Source organism: Chlorocebus sabaeus, chromosome 11 (assembly GCF_047675955.1).
Source record: "Chlorocebus sabaeus isolate Y175 chromosome 11, mChlSab1.0.hap1, whole genome shotgun sequence".
NCBI classification, from domain to species: Eukaryota; Metazoa; Chordata; class Mammalia; order Primates; family Cercopithecidae; genus Chlorocebus; species Chlorocebus sabaeus.
Window position 1 is genome coordinate 116,717,374 of NC_132914.1, and position 19,513 is coordinate 116,736,886.

Genomic DNA, 19,513 nt, shown 5'->3' on the forward strand with positions numbered 1-19,513 from the left:
CCTACAGGTCTCTGTATTGAATAGGAATTTGAGTGAGGGAGGAGCAGAGAAGAAAGAGGGAGAAGCCAATAAAGAAGAAGAAAAAGGACAAAGGAGGTAGAGGAGGAAAAGGGAGCTGAGTAACAGGAGAGTGAGAAGGGACTTCAGGAGAAAAGCAATCGCGGGGGAAAAACAGGGCAGGGCTGGCTGGTGGATCCCTAAGAACTACAATGCAAACCAAGCCCTCCACTTCATCCCTCTGGACCTTTAGTAGTTTCTGTTACATACCCAACTGTCTTCTGTGAGCAATGTTTTGAAGAAACAAAGAAAAGGCGCTGTGTTATACATCTCGTTGCTTGGGGGCAAAAAAAAGTGGGGGGCCTTGAGGTACGCAGACCCTCACCACAATAAAGAGTTCAGGGCCTGGCAAGGTGGCTCAGGTCTGTAATGCCAGCGTTTTGGGAGGCCAAGGTGAGAGAATCCTTTGAGGCCAGGTATTCAACACCAGTCTGGGCAACATAGTGAGACCCCATCTCTACAGAATGTAATCTTTCTTAAAATTAGCTGGTGGAGTTCGAGACCAGCCTGGCCAAGATGGTAAAACCCTGTCTCTACTAAAAATACAAAAAATTAGCCAGACATGGTGGCACACCCCTGTAGTCCCAGCTACTCAGGAGGCTGAGGCAGGAGAATCACTTGAACCCAGGAGGCGGAGGTTGCAATGAGTCAAGATCCCACCACTGTACTCCGGCCTGGGTGACAAAACAAGACTTCGTCTCAAAAAAAAAAAAAAAAAAAAAAAAAAAAAAAAAAACCCTGTGGTACCACCTATAGTCCCACCTACTCAGAAGGCTGAAGCAGGAGGATCCCTTGAGCCCAGGAGGTCAAGACTGCAGTGAGCCGTGATCACGCCACTGTACCCCAGCCTGAGCAACAGAGCGAGATCCTATCTCAAAAATAAAAGAGTATAGTAGGAACAGGAAGTCAAAGTTAGAGAGACTACTATTACATGAGCTCTCTAGATTTATAGAAATCTTAAATGGACATTTGGCTTCTCACTACACATGGGACAGGAACCCAGCCAATTTGACATATATCTCAAATGTCAGGTGACCATCACAGCTGACATTTAATTACACAAGATAATCAGTGCAATGGTGACAAATTAAAGCAAGTACAAAAAGATTCCAGTGGACATGAGGGAGGGGAGCACTAACTCATACTTGAGATGTCAGGAAAGGTTTTTGAGAAGAGGTGATCGATACCTGTAAGATGAGCTAGAGTTAGCCAGAGAGAGATGGGTAGGCAGATAAGAAGGGAAGAAAGATTGTTCCAGGCAGAAGGAACAGTATGTGCAAAGGCTGAGAGGCAAAAAAGAAGCTTAATTTGTCATTTGAGGACCTAAACGTAAGTCCAGCTGGGCCATATTTCGAATTGGGAGTGCAGGACAGAGAAAGAGAGGAGGGGTGTTGGGGAGAGAAGTAGAAGCCAGATCTTTTAGATGCCTTATAAGCCATGTTAGGAAGTTTGGGCTTTATCTGCCTGGAAATAGGAATCCAAGGAAGGATTTTGAGGAAGGAAATAATTGCATTTGCTTTCGGGGGAGAAAAATGGCACTCACAAAGAAGAAGGAGCTAAGATGAGGCTGTGGCGGTGATTGTGGGGAGAGTAATGGGTGTGGAGATGGGGTGAAGACACTCATTGAAAAGATATTTAAACAGAAGAATCAACAGAACTTGATGTGATGGATTATAAGTAACAGAGACGGGAATATCAGGAATCACGAGTGGAAGGTGATGCCTTAAATGTACCAGGAGAAGAGGAAGAAAAGAAATTCATAATGAGAAGGTGAGGAGTTATGTTTTAAGCATATTGAGTTGGAGATGCCTAAGGGACAGCCAGGTAGGGGGATTGCATAACTCAGCAGAGGCGGCTGCACTGGAGACAGAAACATAGCAGCAGCATCCCATAGGTCAAGACGGTCAAAGGAAGAAATGGGAAGAGAGGCAAGAAGAGGAGAGGAGAGAGGGGGTCTTAAGGACAGAGTAACAAAAAGCATCAAGAAGCCTACTCACAAAATAACATCTACTGACTGGACACAGTGGCTCAAGCCTGTAATCCCAGCACTTTGGGAGGCCCAGGTCGGTGGATCACCTGACGTCAGGAGTTCAAGACCAGCCTGACCAACATGGTGAAACCCAGTCTCTATTGAAAATACAAAAATTAGCCAGGTGTGGTGGTGCATGCCTGTAATCCCAGGTACTCAGGAGGCTGAGGCAGGAGAATCGCTTGAACCCGGGAGGTGGAGGTTACAGGGAGCTGAAATCATGGCATCGCACTCCAGCCTGGGTGACAATGTGAGACTCTGTCTCAAAAGAAATTAAAAAATATTTTTTTAATAACATTTACTGAAAGGCTGCTTAGTTCCAGACCTCATGCAAAATGTTTGGCATATATGATCTCATTCCATCTTCACAAGCCTGCAAAGAAGGGCTCTTGTATCCTTCCTGTTTTGCAGATGATGAAATAGAGGTTCTGAGAAGTGTTTTGTACACATGTCCAGCTGACTATGAACCCCCTCCCCATCCCTACCCTCCGACCTCCAGCGCCCTCTGCTATGAAACAAGGAGGTCACGAGAGTTATTGCGGTTTTGGAATTGAGCTCATCGAATGAGGAGGCTTTCATGAATTATATTAGCTCACATTTGTACTGTATTCCCGTTTCCAGAGTGCCTTCTCCAGTATTATCTTATTCAATGCTCACAGCATCCCTCTGAGGTGGGCATTATTATAATCTCCATGTTGCAAAGAAGGATATCAAGACTTAAGATTGTCCAATAGTCATATAGCAGGTAAGAGGCAGAGCCAAGTCTAAATTGAAGTCTGTCTGTCCCAGTCAGGGGCAATCTGAAATTGCAAGACTTACTCCGCCCTCCCACTTGGCAGTTTCTGAGCCTGTTTCTCAGAGCTGTAGCTCTATCTAGTGGCCTTTATCAGTATTACTCTCCCACCCTGCCCTCCAGCAGAATGTCACTTTCCTGCCAAAAAAAAAAAAGAAGGCAAGTATTAAACAGCAGCAACAAGACCTATTCTGCTTAGACAAAGAGTATTTACTCAAACAAAGGAAGACCTTTTACTACTAAGATAAATTGGGGACCAGGACGAGGCAACACATCCCGTCCCAGCTTCCAGGTTCTAAGAAGAGCCACAGGAAGAAATTGTTTTGCTTACTAGCCTCTCCATCATAATTTTAATTGAGCACCTACTAGGTGCTGGGTCCCCAGGAGTCACTGTCCCACAGCTCTGACCAAGCCATCTAAGTGGTTAACATGAGAGCTTTTTAAACTATATGTGCGCTAGAGAAGCTTTTTTCTGTAAAGGACTGGATAGTAAACATCTGTTGCATGTTCTTTTTATTTATATAGTCCTTTAAAGGTGTAAAAACTGTTCTTAAATTAGAGGTCATACAAAAAGAGACCATAGACCAGATTGGGGCCATCAGTCATCATTTGCTGACCCCTACTCGAGGATAAATTTAAGAGGGAAGAGGAATGTCTTCCCCAAAAAACAGACAAAGAGGGCTGGTGAACGTAATATGGTAAATATGTAGATGAAGGGGGGATTGGCCCTACTCAGAATAGTTTTTGTCATTTTTGTGGAAAAGGAATGAATGCATAGGGTACAAATCCTAGCAGTGCAAAAGAATATCCACTAAGTAGTGAGTATTCCTCCCCCTCCAACTCTCAGACCCCATTCCGGTTTACGGAGGCACTCACACTGTACCCAGTAACTTGTATTACTTTCCAGGGATATTCTTTGCCTGTATAAGCAACACATTTTTAATTAATTAACTAAAATGAAACATTCATTGTGTGCTTACTGTATACCATGCATTGTTCTAAGTGTTTTGCATTCAATTATAGTTTATCCTCACAACAGCTCTATGAGGTAGATATCACCCTGACCCCCACTTTATTGTGGAGGAAACTGGGGTATAGAAAGTTGAGAAACCTGCCCAAGGCTACATAACTGGGGTAAGTAACATTTCTTCTTTTTAACAGACATAGTGAGCTTAGTATACAAACTTCTGCATTAATTTGCTATGTTGGTGGTCATTTCACTTCCTATCTTTCTACTTTATATGAAAGGAAAGAGGCTGAAGTTTCATACCAGTACATTAAAACCAATACCTAGACTGTTGTCACCACCCTGCCTTGGCATTTCATTTAAAGGTTCGCAGGTAAAGGAGGACCTATGACCAATTGTGAAGCATGTTATCAAAATAAAAGCCCAAGCTAATGTTAAAACAATGCCTGCATCACTTCCTCTTTACCCAGTCTTGCTCATTTCAGTCCCTGAGCTTTACCTGCATGGCTGAGGTTGAGTGTCCTTCCCTGTTTTGGGACCTGGAGGTAGCCAGGGGAAGTCAGATAAAAATAATGTAGAGTAAGAATTCAATAAACGTGAAACTTTTCTAAGTGCCTCATGCTAGGCACTATGTAATACATATGCATTTGCTGGTTGATTCCTTGTAATTATCCTGTGAAACTAGCATTCTTATGCTTCTTCACATTTACAGAGGACAGAAAATTGAAGCTAAAGGAGGTGAAGCGGCTTGCCCAAGTCACACACCTTCAAGCAATTAATCCAGAGTTCAAATCCTGGTCGTCTTGAGATCTTGCAATATTGTTTTAACCACATTACACTGCCTCTCTACTTAAAGGATCTTGTCTTGGGGTTCCAACTGGTCATCTTCTGGGGGGGAATCAGAGCTCCAGCTTTAGTGACAATAAAATTTAGAAACCATTTACATTTTTGAAGGGCGTTCACATCCACTAGCACCATGTGATCTCCAAAGCAATCCTCTGAGATGCGCAAAGCAAATCTCACTCACATTTTGAAGACATGACACACCCAGTAACTTGAGATTTGGGCCTGGCTATTTAACTCTCAAACTTTCTCCACCACACTGCCCTGGGGCAAAGGAATCACACTAGTGCAAAGCGGAGAGAGGACAAATTCCTTTCTGGCCTGGTCTCAAAATAGCTCTGAATTTTTTTTGTTTACTTATTATCTGTCTTCCCAACTAGATTTAGCCTTCATGAGGGCAAGGACTACATCTACTTTATTTGTTATTGTATTCCCAGAACTTCTCATAACATTTCTGGCATCGACTGAATGGGTGGGTGGGTGGGTGGGTGGATGGATGGGTGGATGGATGGATGGGTGGATAGATGAACAGTTGAGCGGATAAGTGGATGAATGCTTGAGTGCATGGATGGATGGATGGATGGATGGACAGACAGATGGATGGATGACTGAGAGAAACTAAAAGAAGCCATCATCAGGGTTAGACTCATCAGGATTCTTCAGATCCCCACTGCCTTCTAGGAAATAGAGATGACCAGGAGGCTAGCTTACATGTGAGACTGCCCATCCTGACAAAGGTGGAGCCTGATAGTATAAGAAATAAGCTCACAGCACAGTGTCCTAAGGCAAGGCCAGCACAAACAGTTCCCTCAATGACCCAACAGGTTGGTGAGAATAGAGCTGAGGTATTCCTTTGACCTTAGAGTTTTAAAAGTAAAAAGTCTACTTTCAGAGCTTGGAGCAGGTTTTCTATTAAATATCACAGAGCTAGTCCCTTCCATCACATGCCTTAAGCCAGAAACACCCACATCCTTTGTCCCAATCCACTTTCCGTGCTCTGATGAAAAGTCTCTCCCACTTGCCTTTTGGGATTATATCTATCACCACGGATGCTACTCAACAGCCATTTCCCATTCTTCTTTTGCTAGGAGTCCTGATTTTGTTCAAGTGTCTACCCCTTCCCATGTGAGATCAGGATAAATCTTGATTGGTCTAAATTTATATTGGCAATTCCATTCCTCCTGCTACGGTTGATTTATAGGTGGTCATGTGACCCCAGGTTTTTAAGAGGAGGCTCCTGAGAAAGGTTTGTTTCTTCTTAAAAACAAACACAGAGGAGGCCGGGCACAGTGGCTCACACCTGTAATCCTGGCACTTTGGGAGGCCAAGGCAGGTGGATCACCTGAGGTCAGGAGTTTGAGACCAGCCTGGTCAACCTGGTGAAACCCCGTCTCTACTAAAAATGCAAAAATTAGCTGGGCATGCTGGCAGGCACTCGTAATCCTAGCTACTTGGAAGGCTGAGGCAGGAGAATCACTTGAACCCAGGAGGCGGAGGTTGCAGTGAGCTGAGATCACGCCATTGCACTTCAGCCTGGGTGACAGAACAAGACTCCATCTCAAAACAAACAAACAAACAAACAAACAAATAAACAAAACAGAGCACAGAGGAAAACAGTCCTTCCCTGGAAGTTATCATGTCTTCACTAAATTGTGCAGGCACCTTACTGCCAACAAGGGGCAGATCCAAGAGAATCACCTTGGTTGGAACATTTTGAAGTGAGTTGATACATCCTTCATTGCCCAAAGCAGTCAAGTCTGGGTTTTCTGCTACTTGAAGCTGAAAGTACTCAGTTGCAGAAACCCATAACAATATCATTCTCACTTCTCACCCTTAACTAACATCTGCTCTTTTGATAGCTATTTGAATGATAACTCCCTCATCTGCAAATCTCAGAGAAAGTCTTTGACTCTTTTAAGCAAGATGTCATCATGCCAAAGAGAACCTAGATTTGTTATATTTGGGACTCCACAAAAAGGCTGCAGTGTGTCTTGCAAATGGCAACGTTAACTCTGCTAAAACCTTCCCAAAGATGTGAAACTCAGGGGTCACCAAGGAGCTGGGGGTAAGGCAGAGAACATGACACAGTACAAAGCCCTTCACGAGGCAGAAACATCTTCATCCCCAAAGTCAAAATAATCTAGGAAGAGGGCTGAAAATGAAAAACTGGTGACTGGGGAAGATTTTCAACATTGATTTTAAGGTATGCATGGGAACAGGGGTGTGAAGGAGGTGAAGAATAGTTTATAGTGACTAGACGGTAAGTCCTGGAGGTAACAAGTGGGAGAAGGGGGCCAAAAGAAGGGCTGCAGTTTGACGGGTGGAGGTAGGAAACTCATAGAGTGTTTGAGCCAGATGAGACTTTGTCATCTACCTGAGCTTGCATATCATTGAGTACCTACCATGCTCCAGGCTTTTTGAGAGATGCCAGAGGTATAAAGATAGCCTGTGTCCTCCAAAGGTTAAATAGTGGTGCTATAGTGTGATGGTTAAAAGAGAACATTCAGGTGTCAGACTGAGAAAGTTCAGATCCTAGTTGTGCTGTCATTGGCTGTATGACCTTGAGAGATATCGTCACTTCTATGTATCTCTTCTGTAAAATGGGAATGCCACTGAAGAGTCAATGAGATAGACTGGGCCGGGCTTGGTGGTTCATGCCTGTAATCCCAACACTATGAGAGGCCAAGGTGGGCAGATCATCTGAGGTCAGGAGTTCGAGACCACCAGCCTGGCCAACATGGGGAAACCCCTCTCTACTAAAAATATAAAAATTAGCTGGGAGTGGTGGCAGGCACCTGTTATCCCAGCTACTCTGGAGGCTGAGGCAGGAGAATGGCTTGAACCTAGGAGGCAGAGTTGTGGTGAGCCGAGATCGCACCACTGCACTCCAGCCTGGATGACAGAGTGAGACTCCATCTCAAAAAAAAAAAAAGAAAAAAAATTAGTGAGATAGGCTGTATAAAGTATCCAGCTTACAGTAAGGACTCAATACACCTTAGCTGTGACAACAATGGCAGAGAAAGATAGAGCACACAGAAAGCCACCACTAAGTCTGGCAAGTCAAAAAAGGTACATCAGTCAATGTCTTTATATGCAAGCAACAGAATCTGATTGTGGCTAATTTAACTCTCAGTCTTTACATTACTGCCTCTGAAAACATAAAAATCTGATTGCAAAGCCTAAGTCACATGATCATATCCTAGTTGATAAAAAGGGCTGAGAAAGCAAGTATCTGGATTTTTTGACTTTTATAACAGGAGAAATATTAATCTCATAGAGTGAAAGTTTCCCAAGAAAAGGAAAAGGACTCAGATGCTACTCACAAAAAAACAAAAGTGTCCTCTAGAGAAGGCTTCCTGGAAGAAGTAACAACTGAGTTGAAACCAATCCACATCCTACATTTTACCAATGAAGACACTGAGACATAGAGAGGTGGACTCTTCCAAAGTCACTAGCTTTGGGAGGAAAAGAAAGAAGGGCTTGGAATAGGGGACAGTACAGTTCAGGAGGAGACCCCAAAGGAGACCTCTGATGGGCTGAGGGAGGAAGAGGCTAAAAGCTTCAGTCAGAGCTGGTGTTGGGTCCAGAGGTGGTGGCAGCAGAGGAGACAGTGAATATTGGACAGTGTTAGTTTCCAGGCCTGGGAAGAAGTTGGGATCCAGCATAGAGGAGTGGTGTATCATAAGGAATTGGTTTGGTCTTTATCCCCAGTTTCTGGGAGGTAGCCTCTAAACCCTTAGAAGTTCCGGAGTGAGACGAGTTTCTTTGTTATTCATAGTGGGCCCCACAGATCACCCCTGAGTTTATGCTAATGAGGTGATCCACAGTGGGTCCCTAGACAGTTTTATGCTGGAAGCTGGTCATGCCAGAAAGACCAACAATGTGATTAGAGGGTTGGGGTTTTGAACCACATTATATCCTTTCATCTTCCTATGCTCTGGGGACAGAAGGAGGGTTGGAGGTGGGGTTCAATCACATCGCCCTTGATTCAACCAAGCATGTCTACATGATGAAGCCCTAATAAAAAGTCTGAATATCCAACACTCCAGTGAGTTTCCCTATTCGATAATCATATATTGATATCCTGAAGACATGGAAACACCACATCTTGGACCCTCCCAGACCTCACTCTGTGTTACTCTTAATTTGGATCACTTTGATTTATATCCTTTATAATAAAATTATAATTATCTATATCATACTTTGTTGAGTTCTGTGGGTTGTTCTGTCTTATACACAGATAAGAACTCAACAAAGTATGATATATATGATAGTGAATTAATGGACCAGAGGGGCTACTGGGAACCCTCAAACTGTAGCCAGTTGGTCAGAAGTGTAGGTGGCTTGGGACCTCTATGAATGGTGTCTTAATTGAGGACATTCTTGTGTACCCTTAATCTGAAAGTTTTGACCTACCTCTGGATAGTTAGCATCACAATTGCATAGCAAAATGAAAGCTGTAATTCAGGCAAAGGACTGTATTGTTCCAACCCCATGATTGAGCCTCTGTCAAGGAAAGTCCTCACTCAAAGATGGAACACATGTGTAGCTCGTGCCTGCCCACTCCCTCTTCTTTAGGCAGCAACCCCTTCCTCCTGACTCTCATTCATTGTGGATTGAGCAGTGCTTCAGTCCAGTGCCAGGTGTGGGCACGTGACCAAGACCTGGATAACGCAAGCATGACATTTCCCTAATCATAGCAAATGGCTCAGGATGGACACCCAAAGTAATCCAATAAAACTCAATTCCTGAACTTCTGTTGGAACTGGAAGAGAGAACAAGAAGCCCTCTTTCTTCTGGAACTGTTGACACTAAGGATAAAACAAGCCTACTGCTTCTGGGAACCAGCACACAGAGAGAAACTGCCAACAAAGGGAGGAAAACAAAGCCAAGAAATGCAGCAAAAGAGAGATCAAATATTGGTCACGTCATCTGGGCCCCTGGCTCCCTAGCCAGATCTTTGAACTTTTGGTTATGGCGGCTAACAGCTTCTCTTTCTGCGGAAGCCACATTTAATTTGATTTCCTTCACTTGAAACAAACTGATTCCCAATTAATGCAACAGGAGAAAGAAAAGAGATCTGTGTATAAGCATAGTCAAATTCTAGACACCCCTTCCTCTAAGAGGGCGAGTGAGGTCGTAGAGAAAGGCACTATCATGGGATACATCACGCAGGTGATGCTAAGACGAAACCCTGAGTTAAATTCACGACATCAATCAAGAGAAAAGGGAAAGACTAAGAACACAGATGTTTTATCACTCCGTTTTGCAGCAGGTGTGAAAGTGCCAATTTGGATTTAAAAGAGCATGAAACAAATGCAAGGTGGGGATTGTTATCAGAGCCAACCCTCATGTCTCTACCACTGTGAAAAGAGGCGCCAGGTAAGTAAATTTCCTAGCTCAATGGTCTTCAAAGTGGAAGGGTTGCACAAGATGATCCATTAGGGAGCAGAAAAAAATATTAGAACTTATATTTATAGCTATCTTAGCAAAAGTCTATCTGAAGCTTTACGAGTAGTTTGGGTGTGGATTGACCCTGGCACCCCCATTCAGTCTGTACTGAGAAAGAGACCACATGTCTGGTGTCAGGCAAGCCAAGAAACCCAGGAGAAGTTGGGCATTCCACAATATGAAAGGGATAATAGTGGCATTCTTGTCATCTCATCCCCAGTGTTACTTCTGATAAACTTCCAATGCCTGTCTTTAAATCTCCTGATATTAACTCTAGAGCATCGAGGGTACCTATGAATTGGCATTCCTCTCACTCTACCCCAGTGATGCTCTCAGATACTGAAAGATTAGTTATCTTCCCTTGCGTTAAATGACCCCAGGTGACTGATATCCTAATTAACCCTTCCTCTATCTCCTTCTTGGTTCTCTAGCTTCTCTCCCAACAAAAGTGAGTTTGCAAAGAGAAACAGTGCACCTAACTTGTGCATAAAAATCTTAAACTTTACATAAAGTTTTTTTTTAAACACGCAACTTCCAGTTTAATGGGAGTCAAATGGCCAAGTGCCTCAATTAAGGAGCATGAAATAATGCTCTGCAATGTTCTTTAGTTCACCCCACAAACTGGCTGTTCTGAGCACATTCTAAATCTCTCTCTCTATTTTTCCCCACCCCAACCCCATGATAAAAAAGAGAGCTGAGGCTTCAAGGGATCAAAGAAACAGACCATCCACCCCAAACCATTTTTACTTGGGGCGACACAGAAACATCACCATCCAAGTTTGCTGAAACAGCAGCTGGATCTCACTTGTAAAGCAGTTCCAACAGAGGAGGAAAGGGATACAAATTTACAAAGACAATAAATTTAACACTCTTTTCTCATTATACCAGAGCTTGTAAGAGGATTGCACTACAGGTCTAGCAACTCTAGGGCATCTGAAATGCGGTCTCATTTACAAACATTTTATTTACACTTTATGATTTCATGAACCACTGATTGCATAAAGCAGGCCAACCGGCCTCCTCCTCTCTTCTTCAATTTAATGCCATTTTGCATTTGCAGAAAACTCACCAATGAAGAATAGCAGACAGGTGAACAGGCTAGCCAGGAAGTGGGTCAGATGGTAATACATTTAGTCTTCTTTTCCTCTAGGGCTTCCGTTTCCCCATCTGTAAAATCAGAAAGTTAGATTATGAGGGTCCCAAATCTACATTTCAACCAAGACCAGGCAAGTAATACAAATGACTGGAGGGAATGGGGTCTAATATTATGTGTCGAATATTTGACAGGCACTGAGTAAGAAAGGTACTGGGAGCAGAAAGGGAGACAAGCCATGATCCTTGCTCTGGTGAAGCACTTGGCCTTGTGAGAGATGTGAGCACATAGGCAGCTACCAACAAATATGATAAAAGCTGTGTTCAAGGTTCCACATGAATGCACAGGAGGGTTGGACTAACCCATCCCAGATGAATCCTCGAAGATTTTTAAAATAAATGAGAAGGCACTTGAGGGGAAGAGAAGTGGTGTAGGTGAAGAAGTGGAAAGAACAAGAAAAGAGGAATGGCTTTTCAGGTGGAGAAAACTGCCTGTGCAAAGTCACAGTGACCTGAAAAACAATTATGTATTGGGGGAGAAAAAAGAAGTTTGTTACGGCTGGAAGGTCCATACGTGAAGTTATGGAAAATAGTCTAGAAGGGTGAGTTGGAAATAAATCACAAACAACCTTGAGGAATCTGTCTTGAGAGTAATAGGAAGCTAGGGATATGTTCTAAATTGTTGAGAAAACCAGTGATGTTTACATTTTAGAAAGTTTGCTCTGTCTGCAGGGTGGGGAATGGGTTACAGCGGCACCATCCGATACGGTGGTCATTAGCCGTGTGTGGCTACTGAGCACTGGACACATGGCCAGTCCAAATTGAGATGTGCAATGTAAACTAAAAATCTTAAGCCCCACCGACAGAACAGATGCCGTCTTGGCCAAAGAGACCCCCAGAAAAACCTTAAAAACTGAGTTCACAGCCATGACAAGAACCAGAGATCTGACACACCTTGTTATACCCCCTCTTTTGTGTAGTTTAGACACAACTGACCAGATTTAATGTTAAAATAGAGATCACAAGACCGACAAAATGAATTCTTTGTAGCAATAAGACATCAAGTTATCAACAGGGCTTATAGTCGTTGCAGGAAAGGGTTAAGTCACACACTCCTTCACTTATAGAATAAACTGTATTCTAACTGCCACAAGGTTTTTCTTTTTCTCTAGCAGCTAAACAAGCGCTGGCCTTGAGATAAGCAATGTTAAAGCAACTGCCACTAACCAACCACCAGACACTGACGAACTGATCCTCCCCTGCACCGTTCCCTTTCCACCAGCCCTAACTACAGCTTTGATTGGACGAGAGACTGATTTCAGTAACTTTCTCCTAATAAAAAAGACCACGACCATGAACTGATTCTGGCCAGTTTACAGAGGCTGTGCACATGAGTGCCTTTGTCCTAAAAAGACCTTTTTGACATATAGGACCTAAATGTAATACATTTAAATGTCAGGCCCCACCCCAAGGTGAACGAGTCATATGTCACACGTGTCATAACTGCCTTCATAAATATTCATAACTCTTCTCATAACCTGTTGAATATGTATACTTGGCCACCCCAGTCAGCTAAAATTCCTGTCCAACCCCTCCTCCTCCTGGCTGTGCCTGGTGGCTCACGCCTGTAATCCCAGCACTTTGGGAGGCCAAGGTGGGTGGAACACAAGGTCAGGAGATCGAGACTATCCTGGCCAACATGGTGAAACCCCGTGTCTACTAAAAACACAAAAAATTAGCCGGGCGTGGTGGCGGGCGCCTGTAGTCCCAGCTACTCAGGAGGCTGAGGCAGGAGAATGGCGTGAACCCGGGAGGCGAAGCTTGCAGTGAGCCGAGATTGCGCCACTGCACTCCAGCCTGGACAACAGAGCAAGACTCCATCTCAAAAAAAAAAAGAAACCAACTCCTCTCCTTCAAAATGCCTGCTAATGATTCCAGCCAGAGGTATGGTTCCCAGCCTGTGGGATGGCCACCTTGTAGACTGTAACCCTTTTTTAAAAAAATAAAGTCTCTTTACCTAAATGCATAGATTTTGTGATTTTTCAACAGCTATAAGTATAAAATACACACGGGACTTTGAACAGTGAGTATGAAAAAAGGAATGTAGACTATCTTGTTAATATTGTTTAATATTGCTTATGTGTCAAAAGGATATCTGGAATATATTGGGTTAAATAAAAGATGGTATTAAAATTAATTTATCCTGCTTCTTTTTACTTGTTTAATGTGGCCAGTGGAAAATTTAAAATTACATATGTGGCTGGCATTATAATTCCATTGGACAGAGCTGAGTTAGAGAGCCTGAGACTCAAGAAAGAAGACCAATGACAAGACTTTGAAATGTCCAGGAGACATTATGAGAGCATGGGAGTTTGAACCAGACAGTGGGATGGGGACAGAGAATAAGAGAATATGCAGGCTTCTCAATGACAGATTGGATAAAGAAAATGTGGCACATATACACCACAGCATACTATGCAGTCATAAAAATGAATGAGATCACGTTTTGCAGGAACATAGATGGAGCTGGAGGCCCATTATCCTTGGCAAACTAACACAGGAACAGAAAACCAAATACTGCATGTTCTCACTGATAAGTGGGAGCTGAATGACGAGAACTCGTAGACACAAAGAAGGGAACCACAGACACTGCAGCCTACGTGAGGGTGGAGGGTGGGAGGAGGCAGAGGAGCAGAAAAAAATAACTATTTGGTACTTAATACCTGGGTGATGAAATAACCTGTACAACAAAGCCCCAGGACACAAGTTTACCTATTAATGTACGACAAACCTGCACATGTACCCCTGAACCTAAAATAAAATTTTTTAAAAAATAAAATTTGGGAAATAGCAGGAAAAAAATGAAAACCAGAAGACGACATATAATAGCATGATCTCATTTTTATAAAACAAGAATAAGCAAGAGTAAAACACATGCTGTGTAGGTATACATACAAATATGACTTTTATATATGCAAAGCAGTGATAAACTCCCAAACTCAGGATAACGATGACCTCTGTGGAGGGGACCTGGGGCCCTGGACTGGGAAAGAGCATCAGGTGTATGTCTTATTGGCAATGCCATAGTTCTTTAGTTGATGGGGCCACAGATTTTCATTATAGAATTAATCTGTATAATGTAAACACATGTGATGTGTGTGTGTGTAAACAAATACTTTTAAGATAAATTTTTCGGCTGGGCATGGTGGCTCACGCCTATAATCCCAGCACTTTGGGAGGCCGAGGCGGGCAGATCACGAGGTCAAGAGATTGAGACCATCCTGGCTAACATGGTGAAACCCCAACTCTACTAAAAATACAAAAAATTAGCCAGGCGTGGTGGCGGGCGCCTGTAGTCCCAGTTACTCGGGAGGCTGAGGCAGAAGAATGGCGTGAACCCGGGAGGCAGAGCTTGCAGTGAGCCGAGATCGTGCCACTGCACTCCAGCCTGGGCGAGCATGCGAGACTCTGTCTCAAAAAAAAAAAAAAAAAGATAAATAAGAAAAAAAAAAAGAATATGCGGGCTTCTGGTTATAGGTTTTGGTGATTAAGGGCATGAACTCTGGGACCATACAGCCTGGTTCAACACTTGGCTCTGACATCTGCCAGCTGGGTGACCTTGGGCAAGTCACTTAACCTGTCTGTTGTGCTGAGTTTCCTCACTTATGCAACCTGAGTCGTAGCAGCACCTGCTTTATAAGGTGTTATGAAGATGAAATGAGTTCATTCCCTGATTCTCACAGTTGACTACATATGTGAGTCACCTGGGGCGTATTTAAAACTCTCAATTTAGGAGAGTCTGATTTCATTGGTGTAGGGCGTGGCCTGAGCATCTGGACTATTTTAAATTACCCACGTGATTCTAACGTGCAGGAGAGTTCGTGAACCATTGCATTAGTATATGTAGATGCTTGAAAGAGTGTCTGACACAGTGTAACCATGATTTATGTATTTGAAGTTATTATATTTTTAGTGTCTTTAAAATGCATAATATATTTAAAATCCACAATTGAGAGTCTACTACGTGCCACTAAATGCCACTGCAGGGACAGAATATTTCTTAAATGAAGTCACAGAGCTCACAGGGAAGGAAGGTTTCAACGTGTCCTCTCCAGTGAGCACAGGTAGGCCAACTGGAGATCAAGTTCGGATCTGGCAGCTCATTCAGCAATTCCAACTTTTTGAAGTCTCGGTTGGTGAAATATTACAGACCATTTCCCAAAACACTTAACTCCAACAACAAGGTTTTAGTGTTTGGCAACATACAAGCAGAATGCAATTAAGTCTTGGAACTGTGTACTGAGTGTCTATCAGCTGGAGCCAAAGGGGAATGTAGGGAGACGAGGCTCCTTTCAGAGTATGGAACAAGCCCATCTGTGTCTCAGGCCCCCAGAGTGGAGGCACCTTAATGAGAACTGGCTAACGGTGGTAAGAACTCCTTGTCATCAATGAAGGACGCATGTCTGGGCCTTACAAGGACATAAAGCAAAGAGGTAATAAAGTCATGGAAAAAAAAACTGGCCCTTCTGTCTTGGACAGAGCTTAAAGAAAAATCAGAGCCATCTCTATTCTTATTTGATAGACTTATGTTCTCATTCACATCATCTCCAGGCACTATGAATGCTAATTCAAATAGTAATAATTAACATTTATTAGGTGTGTATTACGTGCCAGGAGCCATCATAAGCATTTTATATGCATCAAATTTTTAAAATATGAGGAAGGGGTCATTATCAATACTTTAAAATGAGGAAACTGAGGCTCAGAGAGGTGCAGCAATTCGGTTGCAAGTGACAGAGTCTAAACTCAAACTAACCTAGACTAAAGGGGAATTTGTTGCCTTGAGGAGTACAATGAAGTGTTGAAACATCAAGCTTTGAAAGGGACAAAGATACAGATGGATCTTTGATGCAACTGGCACCAGGGTTTTTTTCTCTCTGCTCCTCTCTTCTTCTATCTGTGCATTCCAGCCACATCCTATTCTGCTACATGCCAGCTTCTAACACAGGTGGCAATGTGGCTTCTCAACTCCCCAGGCTCTCCTCTCTGTTCTGGTTTCAAAAATCCTAGGGCAAAGCTCTGATTGGTCCAGCTTGGGTCAGGTGTTCACCTTGAACCAATCGACAGTAACCAAGAGAGCAAGAGCATGTGAAAACATGGCAGTTCACTCAAATCACATGGGTTGGAGTCAGGGAAGAAGAAAGAAAATGACTTCCCAAAAAGAAGAATGATATATGTTCCCAGAAGAAAGAGAAAACTACCTATCGCAGTCCACTAATTCCAAGAATAAGAGCCAACAAGACTATTAAATAGGGAGGAAACTGACTCCTTCTTAAGGTTACACACTCTGAAAGTCCTCCGAAAATCTGAGGTCCAGACCACGTATGGCATGCCAACTCAATTAAACATTAATTGATTTTTTACAGTGTACTGGCATTATATTCCAGGCTACCACATAGTATGGCCTCAGTAAATATTCGTTGGATGAATAATGCAAAGACGAATAAGGCAAGGTCCCTCTACTCAAAGAACTTACAGCCTAGTAAGTGATGAAGGCAAAGCAACAGCCCCAAAGGGACACAGAGCATAGTCTGAGAGCTCAGACAAATGGCAGATCACACTGGTTTGAGAACACATAGGGAGACAATAAGTTAGAAAAGTCATCAAGGAAGGAGGTCCTATTTGAGATCAACCTTGAAAATAGAATGAGATTTGAATAGACAAAATGTAAGAAAAGTGTGCCCCAGCAAAAGCAAGCCATGTGAGCAAAGGCATGGAGGCAGGGATGGACATATCATCCAGGTTTTTTTTTTAATTGTACTAAAATATGCATAACATAAAATTTGCCATTGTAATCATTTTTAAGTTTACAATTCGATGGCATTAATCACATTCACATTGCTGTACAACTATCATCACTATCTTGAAACTCTTCCATCTTCCAAAACTCTTCCATCACCCTTGCAGAAATTCTGCACCCATTAAGCAATAACTCCCCCTTCCCAGGAACATGGTCATCTCTAATCTACTTTCCGTCTCCATAAATTTACCTAATCTATATATTTCATGTAAGTGAAAGTATACAATATTGATCATTTTGTGTTTGGTTTATATCACTTAGCATAATGCTTTCAAGTTTCATCCATGTTGAGGGATGTACTGTATCTTCATTCCTTTGTACACCTAAATAATATCCCATCGTATGAATATTCCACACTACCTTTATCAATTCATTGATGGATGGACATTTGGTTTGTTTCCACCTTTTGGCTATTGTGACTAATGCTGCAGTGAACATTGAGGGGTAAGTATCTGTTCAAGTCCTTGTTTTCGATTCTTTTGGTTATCTACCTAGAAGTGAAATTGCTGGGTTGGGTAGTAATTCTGTTTAGCTTTTTGAGGAACCGTCATACTGTTTTTCTGTAGTGGCTGCAGCATTTTACATTCCCACCAGCAATGTTACAAGGGTTTCAATTTCTCTGCATCCTTGCCAACATTTGTTATATTCCATTGTTGTTGTTATTGTTTTTAACAGCCATTCTAATAAAGGTGAAGTGGTATCTCGTTGTGGTTTCAATTTGCATTTTTTTAAATGACCAAGAGTATTTAGCATCTTCTCACATGCTTATTCAAGCCATCCTGTTTTATGAGTGCACAACCAACCACCATAAATCCAAGATGTTTAGGTTTCATTGTGTAGGCAATAGGGAGCCAAAGTTTGGAAGCCAAAGAGTGGCATGACCAGAAATATAAAATCTTGGCAGAGGAGTATAAAATGAAGCCAGAGGACTAGTTAAGAGGCTACTTCAATGGTCCAAGTGAGGGAACTGCCACCTCCCAAGCTTGAGCCAGGGAGGTGGTAGTGGCAATATAAAGAAAGGGACAGTTTCCAGATGCATCATCTTTTCAACACAATGGAAGCAACCTGTGTGCAATCACAAAGGGCTGGTTACGTAAGTATGGTAGAGCCATGTGATTAATGGCTCCGCATCTGTAAAAATAATGATGCCGATGAATAAATGAAACAGAAAGATGTTCCCAAGTAAATGAAAAAACTAAGGTTACAACACAGAGTGTACATCATGATCCCATTTTTAGATAGATGATGCGTAATTAGATCAGAACGCAAAGAGAAGGACAGACACTAAAGGTAAAAAAGACCTTGAACACCATACACGCAAATGTGAACAATGATCACCTCTTGCTAAACTAACCTCCCAGCAAGATACTTGTATGTTCTCTTTTATTTTCTTCCTTGCCTTTGTCACTATCTGAAAATATCTTATTCATTTGTTCTTCTGTTCATAAATCCCAGGAAGGAGGGAATCTGTTTTGTTCTCTCTCTATTCCCAGAACCTGGAATCTAGCCACAGGTGACGCTCCATAGATATTTTTTGATGAACTCTTTCAGTGATGGGATCCATTTTTATTCTCTTACATATATTTTTTAAATGTAAAAAAGGAATCTATGACTTTCATCATAAAAAAGTAGCAAAGAAAAGAGACATAAACAGGCATCATTCTCACCACCGTCACAATGCCACTGGTTCTTTGATCACGGCTGTTACCCCCAAAAGGACCTCAAAGCCAGATTCTAACACCAGACCCCACTAGCACATCAAAGTACTTTTCTCAGCCTGTGAACCCACTCACTGCCTCTCTTCCCTTCCTCCAGCTTCCTGGGTATCCACTTCCTCCACCTGTGCCCACTCAGCACAGGATGTTATTAACACCATCACACCCCCACAGACAGGAGCCTAGAATAACCTGCTACCGGTAGGGCAGATACTTGGAAGACTCTTCCAGGAAGAGGAGGTCATTGATCAATGCCCACGCTTGTCCCATCCTCTCTTCTCGCCTCCCTTGCCCCCAGTCCTGGGGACTGTGGAGATCATTTTTAAACACTAGAGCTGGTAACATTGGAGGAGGATACCAGGCTGAGGGCATGGAAAAGTGCGAGTGAAGCCAAGAAGCCCAATCAGAAATTCATCACATGATTTCAGGCATCAGCAGCTGGCTGTTAGGCCCAGCGTTTCTGAACCAGAGATTAACCAACACTGGGTCTGGATCCCTATGAAGAAAGACATGAGCCACTAACAATAAAGTGTCAATATTTTTAGGTAATTTAATATATTATTTTATTTATTTATTTTTTGAGACAGAGTCTCGCTCTGTCATTCAGGCTGGAGTACAGTGGCACAATCATAGCTCACTGCAGCCTCCAACTCCTGGGCTCAAGCAATCCTCTTGCCTCAGTCTCCCAAGCAACTAGGACCACAGG

At 42.8% G+C, this 19,513-nt stretch overlaps 1 long non-coding RNA gene across 4 annotated transcripts in view; it reads right to left on the minus strand.

Annotated features, from left to right (window-relative positions):
- Positions 1-19,513, minus strand: part of LOC119623777 (uncharacterized) — a 213,796-nt gene that overhangs the window by 155,016 nt on the left and 39,267 nt on the right. For all 4 annotated transcript variants that reach the window (XR_005239825.2, XR_005239827.2, XR_012094602.1 and 1 more), the window contains one exon: positions 11,210-11,307. This is a non-coding gene — a long non-coding RNA (uncharacterized lncRNA). The remainder of the gene's footprint in view (positions 1-11,209; positions 11,308-19,513) is intronic.